The sequence below is a fragment of the Alligator sinensis genome, unplaced genomic scaffold (assembly GCF_000455745.1).
Source record: "Alligator sinensis unplaced genomic scaffold, ASM45574v1 scaffold29_2, whole genome shotgun sequence".
Lineage (NCBI taxonomy): Eukaryota > Metazoa > Chordata > Crocodylia > Alligatoridae > Alligator > Alligator sinensis.
The window spans coordinates 1,755,917-1,761,405 of NW_005842194.1; positions in this window are offsets into that span (position 1 = coordinate 1,755,917).

Sequence of the window (5,489 nt, forward strand, 5' to 3'; positions counted from 1 at the left end):
GAAAATCTTAAAAGATCCTTTTCACCATAATCACCCTCAGTGATACTTGTTATTGTAAGGACAAAGTTAGCAGAGGGAGTTGTCCACTCTCTTTAGGTCTGGGAGGTTTCCCCTAAAATCTAACATCAGGCTTGTCCAAAAGAAAGCTCACACTAAACCCTGTAGATTTTAGCTTTTCACTATTTGTCAAACACATACTGGACATTTCCAGAATGACACTGATATATTGGCAAATGTTACTGTGGAGTTATAGGGTTTGGTCATAAAATTATTTGCATAGATACCGAGCAAAATCCAAATAAATTAGAAAGGAGTGAGTAGTCTTCTAGTGTCTGGAATCGGTTTTGTACCAGCAGGGGATTAGTTGTCATCCAGAAAAACTTCACTCAAGATTGGGAAAAAAATATTTTACATCGGAAGATTACAAGGAATAGAAAAAGGAGAAAAGCTGTCAATATGAAACACTGTTTATTGTTTCTCAGTGCAGCTGTAGTATAATGCAGTCACAAAGGAGCTTCCCCTACTGCAGGAGTGTGAAAAAATAGGCAATGTTTTTGTATACTTCATATGTGTTTTCTTTATTATAATTTACCTGAAATGCACCCTTAGTGAAGATAACCTCTGGACACATAGGGAAAATAGCAAATAACTATTATGTATCTGACATTTGAAATAACATGTTTCTGGAGGGTTGGCATTACAAGAGTCATTTCACTTCAAAATGTTATTCCGAATGTAATTTTTTAAAATTCATAAGAGGCACTTGCTTGAATTCAGTGTAGCACTAAAGTCACTCAAAAGACAGAGGTCAAATTCATTTCATTTCTTTTATGTTTTCTTCTCTCTGCTAGATGAAATAAATGATTAAGCCTAGAACACTTGGCAGTTCAGTGAATGCGCTCGGTAGTACCATTACAAGATCGATTTTCTCAATACAGGAGTCTTTCTAGGGTACACATTGCTTAGCTGACATCTGTCGCGGTTGTCATGGCAGCACCCTCTCCAGCATAGTGAGAGGTCAGGCCTGACAGGGAAGGCCTCGCCAGTTTTACCCTAGTCACTTCAAGGTTAACAGCCAATGGACCAAAGAAATAGGCAATTATAGTACAGTCAATTCCGGTTAAGGAAATATCTGAGAAGTAAATATATCTGATAAGTGAATGAAAATGAAACAGCCAGTGTTATTTATGCAGCTCAGCGTTATCATTGGCACCACTTGGTTTGCAGCCTAATTGTTTCTAAATGCTTTTTTTAATATTAAAACTCTAGCAAAAGAAAGCGATCCAGGAAACTTACTCTGCCTTCAAACCCCGAGCCCCTGTCATGTACCTGCAAGTCTGGTTATAGAAAGGAAGAAGTATGAACTTCATTTTGAATTTCCTGGCCTTCATCATGGATGGCCAAGCCTGGTGCAACAGAAAATGGAAAGGAAGCTTTCCCCTTTCACACACGGATAACTCATGGAAATTTCCTGCCTCAGGGGACTTTTGCAGGGTGATCAAAACAAACAACAGCCACAACCATTCTTCTTGGCACTTGGGGAAAAAAGTCTCCTATAGGGCTACGTCTAGCTTCCACTGAAGTCCATCTGAATTTTTCTATTGACTTTGCAGTCCCTTAATACTGTATGTGAAGTCGACTTCCGTAGAGTATGCCGGAGTTGTTTAAACATGCAGTGCCTTCTAAACCAATAAGACCAATATTTCAAATCTCCGTGCAATAACCCTGCCCCCAAGCCCTATTTTTGGACATACCAGTTAGCAGCTGGGTATATGATTACCCAATCCATGTCTGCTAAGGGAGGCTGACCCAGTACTGCCATATTTTAAAAGGTCCTAACAGATCTAGTTTTTTCAAGCGTAACAAAGTGATTTTTTTTTAATCACAGGGACTAGATTTGTTTTGCTCCAGTGTGATTGCCGTGCACAGAGAGTATTATTTTAACTGATAGTCTTAGAATGGGATTGGAAAAATGACAGGTGGAACTAAAATGTAAAGATTTCCAATTACAAACAGCGCATATCATGAATTCAGTTCCTGACGATGTCTCCTCACAGTACCAAGAAGTTCATTATGGTAGATATATTCCTATTACCCACCCTTGATTAAACTCACTTTTAGGGCATAAAATGACCACTAAGTGCTTTGGGTTAGAAAGAAATTCTCCCGTGACACTTATTTTATAACTCCATTCTGGTAGATTTACAAATCTACTGTGAAGCATTTGTTATTGGTCTCCGATGCCAGGACAGGAGACTGGACTAGATGGACTACTGGTTTGGTCAATTAGTGGTATAGCAATCCATACTGCTGCACTCATGAAATAAAGAGATTGTTACATTTCACTACAAACTGAAGGAAGAACAGTGCTTTTGCTCTGTTTCAGCTGTTGTCATTCAGAGTTTATGACAATGGCTAAAATAAAGTGCTATTTGAATAAAGGGTTGTTCCATTATAGATTGCCTACAATAACAGGTGAGCTTTAAGATACTTAATCTATAGAAACAGTTGCCCTCAGTTTTTCACAGACTCGCTGTACTGTCCCAGCATTAGTTTAGACTCTGGTCCTACCATTAGAGTTGAGTGCAAGATTATAAAGGCTTCTTCATAATAGCAAAATCAGGCAATCAAGAAAAGCAGCCCAGGGGTATATGGCTACCCCTAGCCTGTGGGCCAGATCCAGCCCCTGGCACCATATCATCCAACCTGCAGGGCTCCCCATGGATCCAGAAATTTGGTGGCAGGGGAACAGTGGTATTGCTTCCCAGCTGCCAAATTTCTGGACCTATCAGGGGTGCTGGGCCCTGTACGCTGGATTAGGCCCCAGATCCCAGTGCGTGGGTCCAGGCAGTGGCGGTGCCAGGCTCCAGGGCCCAATCCCAGCACAAGGGGGACAGCTAAGGCCATGTAGGGTCCAATTCTGGCATGCAGGGCTCAATCCAGCCTGTGAACTGACCCCACACCACTCATCTGGCCCACAGGGCCAAAAGCCTGAGCACCACTGGCTTACACAGTAGCTCAAGAGGAGCCATGCTTTTACCCCCTGCAAGGATAAGAGGTTGGAGAGATGAATCAATCACAATGCTTCCAAAATTCTGCATCCCTCCCTCAGGCTATGAACAGGTTTCATTTCTAGTGCTGAAAATTCCTAGGAAATTTCCAAAACCAGGCATCCAGAAGATGGAGTGTTTGGTATGCCAGTCTAAAGCCACCCCCTCTCTCCTGTTCTCCACACTTTCCCCCCCAAGACCCAAGCAAACCTCCTAGTCCCTGATTGGAGTGGAGTGGCAGAAAAAGGCTCCCTGTGCCTTCCCCAGACTGGGATGGCTATGCTCTGGAAGAGCAGGGCTGCTGCTCCTCCCCTCCCAGTCTCTGGAAGGAATGGAAGCATTGGGGTAATGCTGCTCACACATTTCCCAAGCCAGAGTGTCCTCAGTCTGGAGTATGCACAAGGAGCATCTCCAGCTGCCCAACTCCTCCCAGCCCCTGGAAGAGTTGAGCTGCTACTGCCCCATGCACTTTCTGCAGACCAGGCTACCCTGGTCTGGGAAGAATGCAGGGTAAGCTGCAGCTGGACTCCTCCTGTGCTTGAAAGGAATCCCGCTTCCACTGCTCTTCCAGTTTTCCCCATACCAGGGTCCCATGGCCTTGTGAAGGCTCAGAGGGAGTGGGGGAGTTGGAGGGGTGGGGTGCAGCAACAGCTCAACTCCTCCATGATGAAGAGGAGTCAAGCTGTGGGGAAATGCCCCATCATCTTCCCCAGTCTAGGGAAGGCTTAGCGGGAAGATGCTGCTTGACTCCTCCTAATCACAGAAGAGTTGAGTGGATGGGCATTCGTTGTAGCGAGAGAAACTTTCTTGCAGGGGAGGTCTTCCAAGAGCCAACCTGGATGATCTTTCTCCCAGATGGGGTATGTTTCCTTAAGGAGAAATTAAGTGAACGCTTGTATGCTGGCAATTTCTGCCGGAAGAACAGTGACTCTCCTGCTAGAAATGCAACACTTGTACATGGCCTCCATTCTTTCCTTATCCTTATAGAAGGGAAGGGCAGCTGGGCAGATATGGGCAGAGAATTCAAAGCACCATCCTGCCACATGAAAAAGGGAAGCCGGAACAACTCTGTTTGCAGAGGCACAGAGTTTGAGATCAAAACTTAGATAATCTGTTAAAATAACCCCAATCACTTCCTGCTTCCTCTTGAGTCAGCAGCAGTATTTGGGGTACAGAAGTCTGCTTAGTGTCCTCCAGACAAACATTTAACCCATTCATCTGTATCTAGGTATGTCAAATTCCTTCCCATCATCACTAGGACTGAGCTGTCACCATAGGATGTCCTGCCTCTCTCTGTTGATACATCATTTTGGAACTGAGGTTTCTTTGTCCTGTATGCACACACGCACACACAAACACACCAGCTGACCTTGGAACAGTTCTTCTTTCCCCACTGCATCAATAACCAGGCTCCTGCTCCCATCTGCCCTTTTAATTATGCTGCCAGAAGAAAGGCAGAAGGGAGGATAGCTTTGCACCTTAAAGACTAAATAAATTAGAGATGCAGAAGCTCTAGGAAGCAACAGCTTAAATCAGCTGCACATCAGCCTGACCCCACACACCTGGATCTGGCCATGTGCAAGTCCAGCTCCATGTGCTTGGATCCAACTGCAAGGAAACCCTACACACTAGCCCCATAATGCCTTCAGTGCTATCTAGTGTGCAGAGCTACATCATCCGGCCCACAGGGATCCCCAAGGGTCCATAAATTTGGTAGCAAGAAAGCAGGAATTAATACTGCCACTGTTCCACTGCCACCAAATTTCTGGACCTATGGGAAGACTCATGGGTTGGATGACATGACTCCACAGGCCAGGTTTGTCCTATGGATGGAAGTTGAGCATCACTGGCTTGCATCATCAGATAGCTTCTCAAACATCACAGTGGGGTGAGGCTTATCATAGAGATAGAAAGGTGATTTTTGATGGGGAGAGAGGGAATTCAAAAGGGGTTTTTTGGTGGTTTTTTTAATTATAGCTCCATTGGAAAATGTTGCCTTTACTTCTTACTGTCTGTGAAATGCAGACTATCTGGCCTTTACATCCCTGCTGCTGTAGTTGCTGTTGCAGCAGTTTGTGCACCAGTCCCCCATTTCTGGATTAGAATCTGACAGAAGCTGTGCCTCCTGTCAGTCACCCACCTTCCCCCAGAGGGACCAGCTCAGCAGAATGGAGGATTGTGCATCTTGGCAGCTGCAGCTATTCCAGAAACAGGCTATTTAAATCAATGAAAACATTCAACTATAATAAGCAAAGCAAACAAAGAAAAAAGCTACGGACAGAAGGGAATGGAAATCGAAGGAATTGAGGTGCGGGATAGAGTGGAAGGAAACCAAAGGGAGAAGGAAGGAGAATGAAGGAGGTGACGCAGACACAGGCGGAAAAGGGAAAAAAGTAAAAGGATAGAACATACAAGAAAAAGTGAGGAACAAAGGGAAAG